Genomic DNA, 22,478 nt, shown 5'->3' with positions numbered 1-22,478 from the left:
GTATTAGTTACACCAGTTCGCAAAGTATAAGGAGATTAACATGCGCAATCGATACAGAGATTAAGATGCGGACTCGAGCAAAACCTAATTTCTATGCGCAGTGGACGAAATTCGAAAGAATAATATAGAATAAGTATGAACACAACAACAATTCTGCGACTAAAAACGCAACAAGAAAGTAGCTAAATTTTAAATATTGTCAGATAAAAACAAATATGTTATACAAAAGTTGGAAGGATACTTCTCAGGTACGAAGTGGAATGAAAAAACATTCTAAAAAAATTAAATAAAATGGGAAAGATTGTCTGTCAGAGCTGATAATATCCCACTTCAGGAACTACAAGAAAACACAACAGTGTGATGTATTGTTAGGGGTATAAGGTGCTTGGAGTTGAAGTCATCTGAAAATGCACTGGGGTGAGAACCGAAGACCTTATAAAAGTGCTGAAATCACCCATAGAAAATAAGTCATGGTTTCATAAGTGCACTTTAATTTACCTAAGTCGATTTTTTGTCTTTTGTCAACATGCTAAGACTCTCAAGTTTCCGTATTCAGGTCAGAACGAACCGATGGGCTTTTGTTCTGTTGAATAATAATGTTTAATGGCTAAAGAGTTCAGTAACGTCCCACATGGATGATAAAACATCGGAATCGGTAATTCAGCATGGACACGACTACAGGTGGGGCGGGGGGGGGGGGGGGGGGGTAGTGGGGGGTAACATGGAAACATGAAAAACAAAACTCATCACTTTGCCTAATACCTCGTAGGGCAACCGTTGGCATTCAAAACAGCTTCCAGTCGTCCCAGTATGCATAAATATAGATCCTCTATTTTTTCAAAGCGACTTTTATACCATTCTCAATGCTAAGTACTGGTAAATTCAAGTAACAATCATAGAAATTAAAAGCGATCAGGCACACGTTTCTCGAAAGTAGACCACAAAGGCTCAGCTATATAGTGACCTGGTTACTTTGGTGGCCAGGTGAGATGGACAGTTCATCCTAATGCTCAAAACATCGGCATGGAGCAAGGTGAGCTGCCTCAACACAGGCCCTGTGTTCTTGGAACACAGCCTCACTACTGGCGAACAAACGTTGTACCATCAGCTAGAGCTGTTCAGCCAGAATGGTCACACAAACCTTGCCACTAAGCAAACTTTCTGAGCAACCATGGGTCCCATGGAAAACCACGATATGGAAGACCTAATCATTAACGAACTCTCTCGGTTTCATTCTTGGGATGTAAGCTCAATTAGAAGTTGGAAACAGTGCGAAACAAGACTGATTTGATCAAACGATTTCTTCCATTTTCCCAAACTGCAGGTTCTATGGTGACACAATTTACTGTTATTGGCATTTGCGTCGCTGATGAGTGGGTTTGTCATTCCATCTCGCACTGAAGTTGGAAGCTTATTTACCTCCCTTCATGATTTTCTTTCTTTTTTTGTTCTGACCCATTCATGACTCCACCAGTCAGTTCTGCGGTGACATTTGAAGCTCTGATCCTCTTATTTTTCGTTACAATTCTTTTCAATGATTGTCTATCACAATCACACAATACACACTTAAATCTGGTTTGTGAGTTAGGGAATAGTTTTTCTCCTTTCCCCGTATGCAGTGTAAATTTTCGGTAGGTTGTATTCGAAACACCAATCACTTTGGCTTAGAATACACGCAGAATACCGTGGCCAGTGGGTGCGTGGTCAGCAGGGCTCCTGCGGGGAGACTGGTAATGGTGGGGTTACTGGCAGGCGCTGTAGGGGAAATGCTGAGTGCTGGAGGGGAAGTGCTGTTTTAAACTGAAACCGGGGATCGCATTTGTTTCTAAATATTAAGTGGTACCTCTCCACGATCACACTTGCATGGTGGGCATTCAAAAATATCTGTCGTCTCTGATTCTGTTAATACCTAAAAGGAATTTCGTTGAAAATGTTACTATTTGTTTTTACCGGCCTTGTTAACCATTTGTAATATTTAGAAAAACGTCATGAGAGGCGAATTTTGAGTAATGTTCATTTGTTGCCATCTTACAATTGGCGTCTTGTGCCATAACACAGCGGACTTTACATTGTGTCACCCCTCTAACATGCTGTGCAAATGCAATTTCGAAAGAATTCGGAAACAGAGGTTTATTAAGTTTATTAAATGAAAATCTGAGGACAATTAAGATCAGTAGCTTATGAAGAAGCACATCTTCACTACAAATTACAAGTGTAAGTCTTCACTAACGATACTCAAAAACCTACAGCATTTTTCATTTCACCAGATACAGATGACGCTTAAAAATATTATTCTTTCATCGAGAAAGTCAGTATCTGGTGTATTAATATTGTAGATGATCAAGTTTTGCATAATAACCTCGTGGCAAAATACTTTGCTCTTTGTGTGTTATCATTTGTTAAAATCTCATCTCGATATCTGAAACTGTTTATGAAATATTAGGAACGTTTTTAATATTTCGCTCTGGATGTATCGCTGGCGCATGGCAATGACGAAGGATTGTGCTACATCAGATAAATTTTCTCGAGATAGGTGACAAAGACTTCCACACAAGTCTAAATAAAAATTCACTATGTTATCTACATTTCTTACACAGCAACATATTATGTAACGTGCACCAAACGTTTGTAATTTACGTTTAACCAGTGTCTCAGGAGTGAAGTTTTATTACTTAACTAGCTGAATGGTCGACGTAGCCTGTGTATGTATTTGTTCCAGTTTTCTGTTAGTCCATCTCTGCCTTCCCCCTCTCTACGTCTATCTTCTCCTTCTCCCTTCTTTCCTCGCAGTCCATTTCCTGCTCTCCCCATTCTCAGACCATTTTCTCCTCTTTCTTTTCTCTATCGATTTCCTCCTTCTCCTTTGTGTTCATCTTCTCATACACCTAACTGTGTCTATCTTCTCCTTCTCCTCGCTGTCTGCTCATCTCCTCCTGCCCCCTTCTCTCTCCACGTTACCGAAATAGGTGGCCTCTGTTTCGTTCTACCCATAGCATATTTTTTCAGGTAGTACCAATTTAGGTTTTAGAATGCGCCTTTAACCGGTGGATTTGCCCACGTAAACGCATGTCAGATACATTTCACATATATTTAACATACACCCCACTCATTTGTAAACGTATTTCACCTGCTTGTAGCGAATTTCACCCTGCAGTTTCATTTTCACGCAGTTCAACGTTCATAGCATTGTATACCCTGAACTATGCGAAGTACAATGATATAATTTTGCAGGCGTATCCAATAGTATATGTAGCTATTGTCTGCGAATAATATTGTGAACAGACTTAATAGCAACGAAGTAATAAACGTTTTACAACATTTGACAGTTTTCCATGCATCTCAGTTTTTATGACGTCATCTCTCTTGAACTATGTATCATATAACTATATATTTTTGTAGGTACAGTCAGCGCCACCTTTGGATGTTGTCTGCTAAATGTGTTGCGAGTGAAATTAGTAGTAAAGAGATAAATTAAAACGTCATACGTAATGCCAAAGTTTTTCACACATCTGAACACTTGAAATCGTATCTCCCGAACTATGTGTCGTACAATGATATATTATTGTTGATATATTCAGCGACGTATGTCAGTACAGTCTGGGAAACCAGTGCAACAGCAGCAATAAATTTAAACTTCTTGCTTGATGCACCAGTTTTGCACTTCACCACCCCTACCCCATACCTCTCTGACACGTGGATGGTTCTTACACCCACAGCGATTCCTTTCAGACAGTAAGTGATATGCTTAAAAAATTTGGTTCAAATCGGCCTAATGGTTTAGTGGGTGGTGTGGAACATACATAAATACATAAATACATATATACATACATAGAAATACATACATACATACACTTTTATAATTTGTATGGGTGCGCTGGTTAATTACAGTTATAAGCTCTCCAGTGATATGTCACACGCAAAATAAGTACAAAAATGCACTTTTTTATATACTGCACTGACAACACCAGATTATCAAGAACCGCGAATTAGTACCAGCGCCAGCTGTAAAGGTTGCAAGTGTTTAGTAATCTATGGCTAAACAGAAAAGACATAAATCTAGTTGATATACTATGGCTTCACAAAAGTTTTGAATAGTAGTTAATCTCACCTCAGTAAAAGATTATGCCATGGAGTGGCTTTTTCCTTCATTTACAGCTCATACATTAGCTCTGTTATCTTCTGGATTTGCAAGCAGAATCAGATGCTTTGATCATTTGGCATCACACATACAAGATTAAAATGAAAATAAATCCTAAGATCTACCACGGTAAGTAACATCTGCGATATACTTCACAGTGGTTTGCCATTGTATGCTCGTGGCTGTTGGTGTAGATGAATAAGCGGTGTTAAATACCAGTTATTGCTAAACTATTGTTCATGTGCTGCTTCATAATAGAAATTTGTGTTTGGTGAAACGAATTCACAGAAGCAACAAGAAATATCAGTGCTTACATGTACCTCAAAGTTCAATACGTGACTCATTCTGTATTATATAGCATAATGCGCGCCAACATCAAGAACTGTGATTCGAAAACAATTATGTTTGAGAACGGCGAAATTCACTATCTGGTGAAGTTTTGGACATAAAGTAAATAGCAGCTACTAAAATTACGGCCCAGAGTAGCATGACTGGATTCTGTGTGATGTAATATGATTCTGTGTGTGTGTGTGTGGTTTCAGTTTTTAGTCACCACTTCAAGATGTGGAGCAGGCTGATCCGATATGTTATAAACTCGAGGCTCTCTACTTTCAATTAGCGAGTTGTAGTGATGCATATGTGACTGCCAATAAGTGAGAAAGAATTACTATTTCCAGCATTTGTATGACAACCAAGAAAAACATCGATATCATGGGGGGAGGGGGGGGGGGCGAAATTGTAAGGAGGCATTCCTAATTCGCTTGTGGTATAATTTCACCCAAGATCCCAAACGAAATTAAAAATTTTTCTAGCGGAGAGCGTACGCCCGACTCCAACATATCTTTCCGGAATGAGCAGCCATATAGGAAGAACAAGATCCTTCTACCTCCCACCATAACGTGAGCAACATGCTTCCGTGAAACGAGAAGCCATTACCAGTGTCAAAAATCATTCAAATGTCATTCATAATTGCGACTGAAATCTTATTATATATTGTGATTCTTGAGTTTCTCTCGGGGTATTTGATAATCAAAATATCCACGGGTGTACTGCCGGTCTACAGTGTCCTACGGGCACAATATTTCGGCCATCATACATGTCACCATCATCAGGTGAATTGACGGACTGAGCTCCTGTGAATGTGCAGGCACGGAGATCAGTACGCTATGGCTGCTCAGAGGGAGCTGGGTTCGGTCGCGGCGGCGGCCGATTTAAATACCCTCCGCCCGCGGCGCGCTCCCTCCGCTGTCTGCGCCCGCTGCCACGGTCGCGCGGTGGAGCAGATTGCGACGGCGTCTGAGATGACGTCGGAGTGATGGCTCTGTCGGTCGTGGTCGTCACAACTATACGTATGCTCGGTTTACTCTTGATTAACCCAGTCGCTGGTTCCCAAGCCTTGCTAAGATTATAGCAACAGTCACGGTTTATGAGGTCGTCATTGGTCCGAATTTCGATGGCCTCTCTAACAACGCTGTCCCAGCATCTCGACGTCTGTACCAGAATCCTCGTGCGTACATACTCCATAGCGTGATTTTCCGACGAACTATGTTCAGCGTCCGCCGACTTGCACGGATACATCAGTCGAGTGAGCCTCTGGTGTTCACGGCATCGATCCTCGACGGTACGCATCGTCTGACCAATATACAACTTGCCACAATAACACGGAATCTGGTACACGCCGACCTACCTCAAACCGAGATCATCTTTGGCGCTCCCCACCACTGCACGAGTTTTATTCGGAGGACAAAACACAGTTCCGACCCGGGGTTTCTTCAAAACGCCGGCGATTTTCCCGGAGAGTGCACCTGTATATGGAATAAACGCAGTGCCTACCTCCTCTCTCGTGATTTCATCCATCTCCGCAGGTTGTGCTGTAGCGGTTGGGCAGAGAGCACGTTGAATCTGCAACCCTGAGTACTCAGACTTCAAGAAGAATATAATAATCAAATCCCAAAGAAAGCAGGTGTTGGCAAATGCGAAATCAGCTTAATAAGTCACAGCTGCAAATTACTAACGCGAATTCTATACAGACGAATGGAAAAACTGGTAAAAGTCGACCTCGGGGAAGATCAGTTTGGATTCCGTAGACATGTAGGAACACGTGTGGCAATACTGATCTTACGCCTTATATTAGAAGAAAGATTAAGGAAAGTCAAACCTTCGTTTCTAGCACTTGTAGACTTAGAAAAAGCTTTTGACAATGTTGACTGGAATACTCTCTTTCAAATTGTAAAGGTGGCAGGGGTAAAATGCAGGGAGCGAAATTCTATTTACAACTTATACAGAAATCAGATGGCAGTTATAAGAGTCGAGGGAAGCAGTGGTTGGGAAGGGAGTGGGACAGGGTTGTAGCCTCTCCCCGATGTTATTCAATCTGTATATTGATCAAGAAGTAAAGGAAATAAAAGAAAAATTCGGAGTAGGTATTAAAATCCATGGAGAAGAAATAAAAACTTTGAGGATCGCCGATGACATTCTAATCCTGTCAGAGACAGCAAAGGACTTAGTAGAACAGTTGAACGGAATGGACAGTGTCTTGAAAGGAGGATATAAGATGAACATCAACAAAAGCAAAAGGAGGATAATGAAATGTAGTCGAATGAAGTCGGGTAATGCTGAGGGAATTAGATTAGGAAATGAGACACTTAAAGTAGTAAAGGAGTTTTGCTATTTGGGGAGCAAAATAACTGATGCTAGTCGAAGTAGAGAGGATATAAAATTTAGACTGGCAATGGCAAGGAAAGCGTTTCTGAAGAAGAGGAATTCGTTAAGATCGAGTATAGATTTAAGTGTCAAGAAGTCGTTTCTGAAAGTATTTGTATGGAGTGTAGCCATGTATGGAAGTGAAACATGGACGATAAATAGTTTGGACAAGAAGAGAATAGAAGCTTTCGAAATGTGGTGCCATAGAAGAATCCTGAAGATTAGATGGGTAGATCACAAAACTAATGAGGAGGTATTGAATAGAATAGGAGAGAAGAGGAGTTTGTGGCACAACTTGACAAGAAGAAGGGCCCGGTTGGTAGGGCCTGTTCTGAAGCATCAAGGGATCACAAATTTAACATTGGAGGGCAGCGTGGAGGGTAAAATTCGTAGAGGGAGACCAAGAGATGAATACACTAAGCAGATTCAGAAGGATGTAGGTTGCAGTAAGCACTGGGAGATGAAGAAGCTTGCGCAGTTTATAGTGGCATGGAGAGCTGCATCAAACCAGTGTCAGGACTGAAGACCACAACAACAACAACTTGTGGAAGAGAGTACAAAACTGTTTCATCAATGATAGCTGGAAGCAACGAGGATGCAATCCAATAATTTCATTCAAATTTAATGTGCAGACTTTGACAAAATGTAATAACGTGCATACCATAGAAAATCCCTTAAAGAAAGCTATATACGTTTCATATTACCAGAAAAATTCTTAGTGGACGCAATGTAGGACACAGAATGTCGAAACGTTGTGCATCTATCGAAAGAAACACGGAATCTCTTTGAAGCAAAGGTCAAATATCGAAATCCACGTTATAAATAAAAACGAGCACGTATGCTTGAAATACCTTTTCCTGACAAATACATAGTATGACTCATCCAGGAATATAAATAAAAGCGTAATTAAAGGTTTTTACCTTTACACTTAATCGGCAGCAGCCCATGGCATCTTTCATGTGAGATTTTCTGTAGCATAAATGCTTCAGTTTCTAACAGATACTAAAGCGAGGTAGAGTGGAATAGACTCGTCTTGGCTAGGATACCTCATAGTTGCCAGTCGTCACCCTAGATAATTACAGCAGCAAAATGACAAATCGATTAAGTTTGAGCAGATACCCGTTCTATGTCATCACGTGACTAATATAGGCAACGCCATTACAAACATTGCTGTTAATTACTCTCTACATGATTCTTGACAGTAGAACGGCCTTGACGACTACCCAAGGGGCCCATGGAATACCACGACATGACTACCAAGTCGTTATGAAAACCGTCTTCCCCCCTCTCCCACCCCCCCCCCCCCCCCCGTCTCGATGACTCTTTCCTTGGACCCACACTTAGGTAGAAGTAGCAAACAGTATAAAGCAAGACTCATCCAACGAAATGACGTTGTTCCATGCTCCATAATCCTGCTTTTATGACTTAGGCACCACGTATTTCTGTTACAGGTATTTGCATCACTAATGTATGGTTTAGGAATTGCGGGTCTAACTAAAATTCCCTGGTTCACGAAATTCGTTCATGTAATTTTATTGCTCACACACAGCTGTGCAGTAACTTTGGCATATGTGCGTCCTCTTATCTTTAGGAACGATGTTCTTCAATGACCGTCCGTTACAATCGCACAAGATATTCTTTCGTCCCGGTTTCACTTAGAGAATGATATTTTCCCGACTTCCATTGGATACAGTGCCTCTTGCAACAGCCACAAAATCTTCGGTACCCTTGGTTAAAGAAGCACAATCATAATGGGTATCAGTAATTTCCGTATGTTAGAACTCACGTAGGTCCGAAGTAACCCACTCAGAGCTACAGAACGCTCTGCTGACTACGACTGACACTTGCTAAGTATTGAGGACATTGCGCAGGTGACGTTCGTGGTCACATACAAAAGCGTAACCTACAGGATTGTCTAGCATTTCATGTAAACTCAAGCACGCATTTTTGACCAATCCCATTACATTCAAAACTAGTAAATAGTTTATGGGCAATAGCTTCGGAATTTTCTACCGTACGCCAGTACGTACTTTTAACGTTTATAGCTGTCAAAGTCTGACACAGATTTTCATTCGATTTATTTGAAAATGAAAAACATATTTTTCTGTGCGCCTGGAAAGATCGTCCGAAAAGGTCCAAAATGACGTAAGATTATTGGAAAACTATCAAACAGTAAGCAGAAAACAGCCTCGTACAGAAGTGACACGATGTTAGAAGACCTCTGTAGAACTTATGCCTGCCTGCCGGGATTGCCGAGCAGTTCCAGGCACTGCAGTCTAAAAACCGCGCGACCGCTACGGTCGCAGGTTCGAATCCTGCCTCGGGCTTGGATGTGTGTGATGTCCTTAGGTTAGTTAGGTTTAAGTAGTTCTAAGTTCTTGGGGACTGATGACCTCAAAAGTTAAGTCCCATAGTGCTCAGAGCCATCTGAACCATTTTTTAACCTATAGCTTTTTGTCGCAAATGTCAGGAAACAAGTGACTCAGGCATGGTTCGTGTTCTTTTCTGAGTGCTTCTATTCAACACCCACTCCTCTGCTGACGTTGCGGTCTAGTCACTTGCCCGTGATGATATTCATGATGTTTCAATGTACGCTGAGGTCATGGGACAGCGATATGCACACATACAGATGGCGGTAATATGGCGTACGCAAGGTGTAAAAGGATATTATACTGGTGGAGCCATCATTTGTACTCAGGTGATTCATGTGAAAAGGTTTACGATGTTAGTCGCACGACGGGAATTAAACAACGTTGAATACGGATTGATAGTTGGAGCTGGCCGCATGAGTCACTTCATTCCGGATATTGTTAGGGAACTTCATATTCCGAGATCTACAGTGTCAAAAGTGTACCAAGAATATCGAATTTCGGTTATTACAGCTCACTATGGAAAAACATAGTGCCCGACGGCCCTTACTTAACGACCGAGAGCATCGGCGCTTGCGTAGAGCTGGCAGTGCCAGTAAACAAAGTATACAGACGGAAATAACCACACAAATTCATGTGGGGAGTACGCCAATGGTATCCGTCAGGACAGTACAGCGCAGTTTGGTGTCAATAAGCTATGGCAGCACACGATTGACGAGACTGCCTGTGCTGTTTGCTAATAGCACGACATCGCCTGCAGCGCCTTTCCTGAGCTCGTGACCGTATCATTGGACCCTAAACGACTAGAAAAACGTGGGCTGGTCAGATGAGTCCCTATATCAGTTGTTTTGAGCTGATGGTAGGTTTCGAGCGTCGCCCAGACGCCACGAAGGCATGGGCCCAGGTTTCCAACAAGGCACTGTGCAAGGTAGTGACGATCAATTATTCAAAATGGCAGTCACATTCACATGATTTATTTTGCCGCCAACCAGTTTCAACCCGCGATGGGGTCATCTTCAAGCCATCATAGTTACCAACCGTGCATAGGCAGGCCCTGAAGATGACCCCATCGCGGGTTGAAACCGTTTGGCAGCAAAATAAATACTGCGATTGTGACTGTCATTTTGATTAATTTATTATAAGTAAATTAATCGCTGTATACCTCCATACATCTGTTGTTGTTGATGTCTTCAGTCCTGAGACTGGTTTGATGCAGCTCTCCATGCTACTCTATCCTGTGCAATCTGCTTCATCTCCCAGTACCTACTGCAACCTACATCCTTCTGAATCTGCTTAGTGTATTCATCTCTTGGTCTCCCTCTACGATTTTTACCCTCCACGCTGCCCTCCAATGCTAAATTTGTGATCCCTTGATGCCTCAAAACATGTCCTACCAACCGATCCCTTCTTCTAGTCAAGTTGTGCCACAAACTTCTCTTCTCCCCAATCCTATTCAATACCTCCTCATTAGTTACGTGATCTACCCATCTAATCTTCAGCATTCTTCTGTAGCACCACATTTCGAAAGCTTCTATTCTGTTCTTGTCCAAACTAGTTATCGTCCATGTTTCACTTCCAGACATGGCTACACTCCAAACAAATACTTTCATAAACGACTTCCTGTTACATAAATCTATATTCGATGTTAACAAATTTCTCTTCTTGAGAAACGCTTTCCTTGCCATTGCCAGTCTACATTTTATATCCTCTCTACTTCGACCATCATCAGTTATTTTGCTCCCCAAATAGGAAAACTCCTTTACTACTTTAAGTGTCTCCTTTCCTAATCTAATTCCCTCAGCATCACCCGATTTAATTTCACTACATTCCATTATCCTCGTTTTGCTTTTGTTGATGTTCATCATATATCCTTCTTTCAAGACATTGTCCATTCCATTCAACTGCTCTTCCAGGTCCTCTGTTGTCTCTGACAGAATTACAATGTCATCGGCGAACCTCAAAGTTTTTATTTCTTCTCCATGAATTTGAGTACCTACTCCAAGTTTTTCTTTTGTTTCCTTTACTTCTTGCTCAATATACAGATTGAATAACATCGGGGAGAGGCTACCACCCTGTCTCACTCCTTTCCCAACCACTGCTTCCCTTTCATGCCCCTCGACTCTTATGACTGCCATCTGGTTTCTGTACAAATTGTAAATAGCCTTGCGCTCCCTGTATTTTACCCCTGCCACCTTCAGAATTTGAAAGAGAATATTCCTGTCAACATTATCAAAAGCTTTCTCTAGGTCTACAAATGCTAGAAACGTAGGTTTGCCTTTTCTTAATCTTTCTTCTAAGATAAGTCGTAAGGTCAGTATTGCCTCACCTGTTCCAACATTTCGACGGAATCCAAACTGATCCTCCCCGAGGTCCGCATCTACCAGTTTTTCGATTCGTCTGTAAAGAATTCGCGTTAGTATTTTGCAGCTGTGACTTATTAAACTGATAGTTCGGTAATTTTCACATCTGTCAGCACGTGCTTTCTTTGGGATTGGAATTATTATATTCTTCTTGAAGTCTGAGGGTATTTCACCTGTCTTATACATCTTGCTCACCAGCTGGTAGAGTTTTGTCATTACTGGCTCTCCCAAGGCCGTCAGTAGTTCTAATGGAATGTTGTCTACTCTGGGGGCCTTGTTTCGACTCAGGTCTTTCAGTGCTCTGTCAAACTCTTCACGCAGTATCTTACCTCCCATTTCGTCTTCATCTACATCCTCTTCCACTTCCATAATATTGTCCTCAAGTACATCGCCCTTGTATAAACCTTCTATATACTCCTTCCACCTTTCTGCCTTCCCTTCTTTGCTTAGAACTGGATTGCCATCTGAGCTCTTGATATTCATACACGTGGTTCTCTTCTCTCCAAAGGTCTCTTTAATTTTCCTGTAGGCAGTATCTATCTTACCCCTAGTGAGATAAGCTTCTACATCCTTACATTTGTCCTCTAGCCATCCCTGCTTAGCCATTTTGCTCTTCCTGTCACTCTCATTTTTGAGATGTTTGTATTCCTTTTTGCCTGCTTCATTTAGTGCATTTTTATATTTTCTCCTTTCATCAATTAAATTCAATATTTCTTCTGTTACCCAAGGAATTCTAGCAACCCTCGTCTTTTTACCTACTTTATCCTCTGCTGCCTTCACTACTTCATCCCTCAGAGCTACCCATTCTTCTTCAACTGTTTTTCTTTCCCCCATTGCTGCCAATTGTTCCCTTATGCTCTCCTTGAAACTCTGTACAACCTCTGGTTCTTTCAGTTTATCCAGGTCCTATCTCCTTAAATTCCCACCTTTTTGCAGTTTATCAGTTTTAACCTACAGGTCATAACCAATAGATTGTGGTCACAGTCCACATCTGCCCCTGGAAATGTCCTACAATTTAAAACCTGATTCCTAAATTTCTGTCTTACCATGATATAATCTATCTGATACCTTTTAGTATCTCCAGGATTCTTCCATGTATACAACCTATTTTTATGATTCTTGAACCAAGTGTTAGCTATGATTAAGTTATGCTCTGTGCAAAATTCTACCAGACAGCTTCCTCTTTCATTTCTTAGCCCCAATCCATAATCACCTACTATTTTTCCTTCTCTCCCTTGTCCTACTGACGAATTCCAGTCACCCATGACTATTAAATTTTCGTCTCCCTTTACTACCTGAATAATTTCTTTTATCTCATCATACATTTCATCAATTTCTTCATCATCTGCAGAGCTAGTTGGCATATAAACTTGTACTACTGTCGTAGGCATGGGCTTTGTGTCTATCTTGGCCACAATAATGCGTTCACTATGCTGTTTGTAGTAGCTTACCCGCATTCCTATTTTCCTATTCATTATTAAACCTACTCCTGCATTACCCCTATTTGATTTTGTATTTATAACCCTGTATTCACCTGACCAAAAGTCTTGTTCCTCCTGCCACCGAACTTCACTAATTCCCACTATATCTAACTTTAACCTATCCATTTCCCTTTTTAAATTTTCTAACCTACCTGCCCGATTAAGGGATCTGACATTCCACGCTCCGATCCGTACTATGCCAGTTTTCTTTCTCCTGATAACGACGTCCTCCTGAGTAGTCCCCGCCCGGAGATCCGAATGGGGAACTATTTTACCTCCGGAATATTTTACCCAAGAGGACGTCATCATCATTTAATCATACAGTAAAGCTGCATGTCCTCGGGATAAATTACGGCTGTAGTTTCCCCTTGCTTTCAGCCGTTCGCAGTACCAGCACAGCTAGGCCATTTTGGTTAATGTTGCAAGGCCAGATCAGTCAATCATCCAGACTGTTGCCCCTGCAACTACTGAAAAGGCTGCTGCCCCTCTTCAGGAACCACATGTTTGTCTGGCCTCTCAACAGATACGCCTCCGTTGTGGTTGCACCTACGGTACGGCCATCTGTATCGCTGAGGCACGCAAGCCTCCCCACCAATGGCAAGGTCAATGGTTTATGGGGGGTCCATACATCTATGATGTCTAAAAAAGAAAAAAAAGTAGTGATGGTTCCATAATTGTGTGGTATGTGTTTACCTGGAATGGACCGCGTCGTCTGGTCCACCTGAACCGATCATTGACTGGAAATGGCTATTTTTGACTGCTTGGAGACTATTTGCAACGATTCATGGAAGTCATGTCCCCAAATAAAGACGTCATTCTAATGGATGACAATGCACCATGTTATCTTGTCACAATTGTTCACGATTTCGGTTGAAGAACTTTATGGACTATTCTAGCGAATGATAAGGCCACACAAACCGCCCGAGGTGAGTCCCAGTCCTGGACATAATCGAGAGGTGAGTTCGTGCCAAACTCCTGCACCACAAACACTTCCCGATTTATGGACAGCTGTAGAGGCAATATGTCCACAGTGTACTTCGAGCGACTTGTTGAATCTGTGCCACGTCGAATAGCCTAGACCGTTTCCATATCACAACTACCCTGAAGTGCCGAAGGCATGCGTATTCAAATACAGAGATACGTAAACAGGCAGAAACGGCGCTGCGGTCTGCAACGCTTATATGAGGCAAACAAGTGTTCGGCACAGTTGCCAGATCGGTTACTGCGGCTGCAGTGGCAGATTATCAAGATATATGGGAGTTTGAATGTACTGTTACTGTTGGCGCACGAGAGATGGGACGCAGCATCTCCGAAGTAGTGATGAAGTCAGATTTTCCCGTGCCAAATCTTCACGAGTGTACCGTGAATATTAGGGATCCGGTAAAACATCAAATCTCTGACACTGTTGCAGCCGGAAAAAGCTTCTGCAAGAACGTAATCAATGACGACTGAAGAGAATCGCTCAGTGTGACAGAAGTACAGTCCTTCAGCAAATTTCTGCAGATTTCAATATTGGCTCATCAACAAGTGTCAGGGTGTGAACCACTCTATGAAACATCGTCGATATGTATTTACGGAGACAAGGGCTCACTCGTGTATCCAAGATGACTGCAGCCATAAAGCTCTACGGCTCGCCTGAGCTCGTCAGCACCGACATTGGACTGTTGATGACTGGAAACATGTCACCTGGTCGGACGAGTCTCGTTTCCATTTGTATCGAGTTGACGGACGTATAAGGTAATGGAGAGAACCTTACGAATCTATGGACCATGCACGTCAGCAGGGCACTGTTCAGGGTGGTGCAGGCTCTGTAATGGTGTGAGGCGTGTGCAGTTGGAGTGATGTGGGACCCCTGATACGTCTACATACGACTCTGACAGGTGACACGTACGTAAGCGTCCTGTCTGATCACCTGCATCCATTCATGACATCGAGTAAGCCGACGGACTTGGGCAATTCCAGCAGGACAATTCGACATCCAAAACGTCCAGAATTGCTACAGAGTGGCTCCAGGAACACCTTTCTGAGTTTAAACAATGCCGTTGCAAACTAAACTGCCCAGACATGAACATTATTGAACATATCTGGGATGCCTTTCAACGTGCTACTCAAAAAAGATCTCAACCGCTCATACTGTTGCGGATTTATGGACAGCCCGCTGGATTCATGGTGACAATACCCTTATAACACTACCGTCTGCTACTGTTATACCATAACCTTAAAGTGGGAAGCAGATCGTAAAATGGAACTATTTCGCTAGATTAATTATGGTATAAAACAACAGAGCAGGGTTACCCTCTGAGAGGAATTTTTTTGTGTTGACCGCGAAATACCTAACGGAGGTAGCTTATCGGAAGTGAAAGTCAGAACTACATAAATATTTAAACAGTAACAAACAATATTACCTATTTACACTGCTCAAAGAATAAAGAAAACGGTTGCCAGCCTAATTAGGCAAGAGAACGATTGGCAGTATTGTTCATGAAAATAGGTAAGAGTAACTTTAACGGGCAAACACAACCTATACTTTGCCACGCGCGAGTGCAATGAATTCTGGCACCTGAATGCAATATGTTCACGTTAATGTTGGAGTTTCCAAATCAGAACAAACTATTTGAATAGATATAACCTTATAATACTACACACTATTACTTTTAGGGCTTATTCAGACTGAATGGTCTTTATAACATTACTATTAATATTCACTGTAGAATCATAAATTGGACATAGGTTCAGTATTACTTATCAAACATTATCCTAGCTGACATAAAATTTTAAATGTAGTTCACTGCAAAATTACGATCTGGTTGCAATTTAAGTCTCTCTCAGCTAAATACCTTTCTATTTAGAATGACAGTTAAATGGAATTCACTAACAGGTTACTTCTCACTGCATTTTCGGTAAAGAAATTATTGTTTTCGTAACTAGTCGTCTTTCTATTAATCGTTATGTAGTATGAGCACAATAGACAAACTGTTGGTCTTGTTAAGCCATTAATATTTACTTTTAATACACAAGAGGAGTCTAATATTGTACAGAATTTGACTTGAATAGCAAGAGTAATTAAAACTTTCTATAATTAAGTAAGTTTGTGCATTTGAACTACTTTCACTGGAGCGGGGGTTCTTAATCTTGACCACTGTAGCAGAGCAAACTAAACACACTTTCAATGCACTAGACAAACAAGTACTATGCAAGCATGAACATATAACTCTCAACAGTTGCAGTTCAGAACTTTTACTGCAGTGAAACACAAATTTGAGATATCTGTAAGATCCTTTCAACAAACAAAATTAATTTTAGCACACTCTAATGCCATATAAATTTAAATATGCCTTCAATAAAGGACACTCTGTAAATACTTAAGCGCGGGAGGGACCCTAAGTGGATATGTGACTGAGGATAAATCACGGTACCTACAAGAGTTCAGTCAAATTTTACCTTATATTTGTGTTCACTATAACATCCTATGGGCTGATCCTTCACTGTACATTGCTATAGTGTTCCATTACAGTGCTTGCGCAATGTGGTGGCGACTGCATGTTAGTAGGTGGATTTGCAGGTAGAATTGCTGGACTCCGTCATTTCCTGGTGGCGATGATAGATACCAATTCCAGTTCTTTATCCATCCATCCGAGGCATTGGAAAGCGTCAGGAAAAGGCTCTTTCTGAACCAGCACAATATCCAACTTTTAAATGAGCAGCTGATAGTTTGGTAGCTCGTCCCCGACTGACTCTCAGTTCCACCATTTCTACCTAGGCCAACAACAATTTGCGCGCGTTACACAGTTCCGTTCCCGAGGGGAACCACAACACCTTTTACATACAAAATAACTAAGAACTCTAAGTGAAGGTCAGCATTTTACATAACAGCAAAGAAACATTGTAAATAAAACAGAACATATGCACATATTGGTATTTCTACAAAAAAGTATGCACCCAAATTCCAAACATATAGAGTAAGTTTTGTCTTCCTCCAACTGAGACAAAGAATTTAAATGACACATATACTACATTGCATAGAATCAAACCATGACATTAAAGTTTTTACAAAGATAGGAGTATACAATTTTGTGTTATTGATTCAATAAAAAAACATTTATAGAAACTCAACGATGTAACAGTAAACAAAACAAAAGCAAAATAAATCAGTAGAGTATTAGAGCTATGGTGTCAGTTCCCTCCAGCACCACTTCAGACATTAGTCGAGTACATGCCACGTCCTGTTACGGCTTTTTGCGTGCTCCCAGGGGCCCTACACGTTATTTGGCTCTTCAGTATTTATACAATGACTAACGTTCCCTCACAGCCAGCTAAGATGGGAGGCGACGACTATCACTGTGGAAGACCAGTGTGACTTATTGAGGTGAAATGCGAACTGAGGTACTGAGATGAGAAATTGTGTCAGGTCGATCAGCGGCGGCATATATGCACACTGCCCTGGGAACTTTATCGGACGCCATGCTGTTTGTGGTGATGGGAAGCTCGTGCACCACTGTCACCATCGCATCGCCGTTCATTTCACGAATACTGCGCTGCAACTGTTGATGAACCTCTCTGAGAAACTTGAACCTCTCCAGTTTTACGATCGTGGTGTTGTAGTTAGATGTACGTTGACAAAAAAATCTGTGTCGGCCTTTAGAGGAACTTATTCTGTCGGCAATGTAGCTGTATAATATTTCGCAATGCGCAGCTCTCCTCTTGCAGCATTTGCCACTGGTGTACGATGATAACAATACTGACTCTTTCTCCATAATTAAATGCGCTGATCTTCTTTGCATCGAATCTTCATCCTCTATGAAATCCTCTATGCTATCATGACAAGTAGACCCGATTAGAGTTTTGCGTAGAACCCGTTTCGTGGGTGAACTGAACTCAATGAGAATTTTTATAATGTGTCTTCGTTTTGCAGTTTCTTTCACACAACTATTTTAACATCTTCGTTCCTCTTTAAGCATCACTGTATGCATACTTCCAGACAAGTAATGGTTGTGTCTGCTTCCAGTGGTTGTTTAGCAGTGATGTTATCGTATAGTAATGGGTCTTCAACGCTATTTAGGTGAAATACGATACATTTGGATTCTTCGTAGGCCAACTTCTAATTTGTGCATCAAGTATTCCATCCCCTATCAGTCTCCTCGTATTTCGCTACAATTCTCTAGCGTTGTCACTACTTTATATACAGCAGTATCATCCGCATACACCTTCATAAACCTCCGGAAGTTGTGCATTCGGTCGATTGTATATATTTTAAAGAATAATGGACATATAATACTCTCTTGGCTTCAGACGGATGTTGCTTTTACGTCTGAATATTTATCTCTCTTCGGAAAAACATACTTTGTCATATTTGCTAGTAATTCTTAATCCAATCCAGTGATTTTTCGCTCCTCCAGTTTATTGACTGGATGACAAAGCAGAATTGTATCGAATGTCTTCCGTAAGTGAAGGAACACTGCAGTAATGTCTTAATTGGCTAATTTTCGTGCGTTCACTACTGCCTCTGTAGATTATCTCACGTTGCGTTGGATGACACAGAGGAGTCACATGGCTTTGTCACTTACTAAAGCGTTTAATTTTTGATTTTAGTTCCTGGAACAAAACTAAACTGGATTAGAATCGAATAGACAATATATAAAGAGTGAATGAAATTTTATTTCTACGCAGTTACTGGTTGTGTTTGGTCTGAAATATTTTAAAGCATTGCTGCAAAGAGACAACTTCACATTATCCGTTCCAGTAAAATGTATTTTTTTGTTCAACTCTTCTCGTGCATACTGCACACTTTCCTTTTGGTCTTCTTCTTCGTTGTGCTTAACGAAAATAGGGGAATGTCTGCCTACAGTGGGAGTCGAAATAGTTCAAATGGCTCTGAGCACTACGGGACTTAACTTCTAAGGTCATGTCGCCTATAACTTAGAAGTACTTAAACCTAACTAACCTAAGGACATTACACACATTTATGCCCGAGGCAGGATACGAACCTGCAACCGTAGCGGTATCGCGGTTCCAGACTGTAGCTCCTAGAACCGTTCGGCCACCCTGGCCGGCAATGGGAGTCGCATTTAATGCCCGGATGTGGGTGTTTGACTCATGAACGTTTTTGTGGACGGGATATAGACAGCTGTTCCACAAGACTAATCATGAAATCCAATCTGTTTTTACGTCGCTCTATATTATTTACAGAACGTATGCAGAGAATCACACATAATCCTAAACATGGAAAAAAATTTAATAATCATTTTCAGTCTGTTCCTCGCTGTTAGGTGAGTTTGCAACTGGGAATCACTCCTGCCCAAGCCTCCAATATTAAACCCATGGCACTCTTGGCTACAGCACAATACCATTATTTGGAGCGTACCCTCATGCGACGGGCTGAACATCAAGCGTATCTCCTGTCGTTCCATTCCGTCAACATTTGTTTGTTTTTTACACTGTCACGTCTTCGCCCTTGTGCGGTTTTCCAGGGTCCATTCTGTCAGGAGACTCCGTTGTCTTTTGTCGCATTGTGCCGACAATATCGATTTTCGTACTAGTTAGTTTTCACTCAGAACTGGACTACTACACCAGTTGTCGAAGTTGCGGTTTTTTTTACACTGGTGCCCGTACAAGATCCAGGTGCTATACCAACGGGAACTTTAGGACACGCAGCAACGTTCTGAATCTGCTCCTCGCTTTCTGGCACGGATCGAAGGTGACGATATATGACAGGGCAATATTACATCGACTGACGAGGCACTTTTTACACTACAGGGTGCAGTGGGTGTACAGAACTCTCTCCCTTTCTGTTGTGGTTGGCAGGGGAGCCACCACCGTGTTATTAGAGGAGGCCGAAAGTCACGCGATTTAGCTCACGCAGGCTGGCGTGAGGTCTGGAACAGGACAAGGAAATTAGAATTTAGAAACAACGGACGTAGCTGGTGGAATACTTAACTTTAATCCATTAATGATGAAAATCGGTTTGGCGGTACATAGTTCACAATATCAATAGTAACTGATAATGCCGCCTTGCTAGATCGTAGCAAATAACGTAGCTGAAAGCTATGCTAACTATCGTCTCGGCAAATGAGAGCGTATTTAGTCAGTGAACCATCGCTAGCAAAGTCGGCGGTACAACTGGGGCGAGTACCAGGAAGTCTCTCTAGACGTGCCGTGTAGCGGCGCTCTGTCTGCAATCACTGATAGTGGCGACACGTGGGTCCGACGTATACTACCGGATCGCGGCCAATTTAAAGGCTACCACCTAGCAAGTGTGGTGTCTGGCGGTGACACCACACTTTCCTACAGAATCTCGCGTAAGGTAAAACCAGTTCGAGAAGCTACTTTCGTTTCAGGGTGACGAATGCTGTGATATGTGTCCTTATCAATAAAAACAACGATGACAGGTACCCGGTGGATACAATTAAATTGCAGCACCTCACGCTGGTCCAGTGTGGCCTGTAATTATCGTATGGCCGTGAAACGTGGCATATTTGTTGATGAATTAATACGGAACTAATTTACGTTGAAAAATAATTAGTTCTAAGTTTGATCACAAGACGCAAATCTGGAACTTTTCACTGTTCATATGACGGGTGTAACATCCACGCCGTCATTTGACAAGCCCGGACACGAGTGAACCGTATCAGAAGGAGACAGTGCTTTGTTGCTGAAACTGGTTTGTGAGATCACGAGCAATTACAGTGCTGTATTGAGAGAGTTCTGCCGTCTGAAATGACCAGGGAAGGGCTCGATATCATTAAATGGTTCAAGGAAGATTATAATTAAATTGAAAAAGGGGTGATCTTGGTGTGGCATCTCAAAGAGGAAGCCATGTCCCGGTGGAAATTATCAACGAGATTCCTGTTGTTGTAACTCACCATTCAGCATGTGCACATTTTAGTACTGGAGTAGTGTAACGAGAATTCTCCATCCTATGGTCATCACTGCGGGAAGATTTGCGGCCTTTATTACACTGGTGCCCGCACAAGATCCAGATACTATAGCAACGGGTACCTTATGACTCGCAGCAACGCTCTAAATCTGCTCTTCGGGTTCTAACACGGGTCGAAGGTGACGATATGTGGCAGGGAAATATTATATGGAGTGACAGGGCAAATTTTACACTACAGGCTGCAGTGAGTATACAGACCTGCCGAATTTCGAGTAGTGCTAACCACGTGCTGTGCATGAAGAACTATAGCACTCGCCTTCTTTGTCTGTGAGGTATGAATTCACAAGCATCTTTACTCTCAGTCCGCTCTTCTTTGAAGAGAAAACACGGAGTGGCGACTGCCAGCTGTATCGTTATGTCTGCATCTTCGCGTTGTACATTATGAAGTCCCCGCTTAGGAAGAGCGCGACTATGTGGAAACCACTGTTTTCATGCAAGATGGAGCAAAACCAAATGTCGTTCGCCCAATGCAAGCTCTGCTTAATGCAACCTTCCACATGCGTGTTACCTCCAGAGGTTTTCCAGATGCGTGACCTACAAGATTACTTGATCTGTATCCATGAAACTTTTGAGATTAAAGATGTCTCAAAAAATGCATTTAACAGAGACACGTTCAGTTTGTACCTGATCTGAACACCACTGTACAGGAACACGTTGCTGAGATTTCACTGAAACTACGAGCAACATCTCGTCGACTTCGACGTTACTCATAGCGGCCTTAAGAAGAAAATTAATCTTGTGACTTTCTCAGTTGTTTGATGCTTTCTGGCCACGTCCCGTACACGGTCCATTACATACAGATATCCATTACGTACAGAAACATTTCTATATGTGTTTCTTGCATTTGCAGCTCCATATTTGCTAGTACTTGCCAAAATTAAATTGGAAACAGTTTGTTTTTCAGCGTAAATGATTTCTCCATTAACGCATTAGAATATAACCAAAGTTTCATTGCCATACGATAATTACGGCCCACACTAGACCTCTGTGATTACTTGAACTTTAGTTATAATGACCCAGTACATAAGCGCAAAAGTTTTCATACAACTCTTAAATAGCTTACAATACTTAGCTAGTGGAGGAAGCAGTAGCCAAAACCATTACACAAACGGCTGGCCTGAAACTAGTCGTTACCGTTAGCTACAAGCCACAGAATATTGCGCACGGATACATCCGTCGAAACCACTGTGAACGAGAAGACTCTGGATTGATAAATCTCTTACGCCCACTTACAGCGTTAACTTACGCGTAATGCAGAACCTACTGTATATCATGGCTAAACAGAGCAGATCAATATTGGTTATATTGTACGTGCTATTTACTTTCAAGCAATGTGATGTAAGTTGTGGCTACTACACGAATGGTACAGTAGGACATTTCCTGTGGGAATGAAACGTCAACACGATTCTCGTACTTAGTCGATGAGACTGCACCCTTCTGTCGACTATTGAAATGATAAATAAAATTAGAATACCGATTCATTAAGGAGCACAG

The sequence above is a fragment of the Schistocerca gregaria genome, chromosome 1 (genome assembly GCF_023897955.1).
Source record: "Schistocerca gregaria isolate iqSchGreg1 chromosome 1, iqSchGreg1.2, whole genome shotgun sequence".
NCBI lineage: Eukaryota > Metazoa > Arthropoda > Insecta > Orthoptera > Acrididae > Schistocerca > Schistocerca gregaria.
This window is presented reverse-complemented; position numbering follows the sequence as displayed.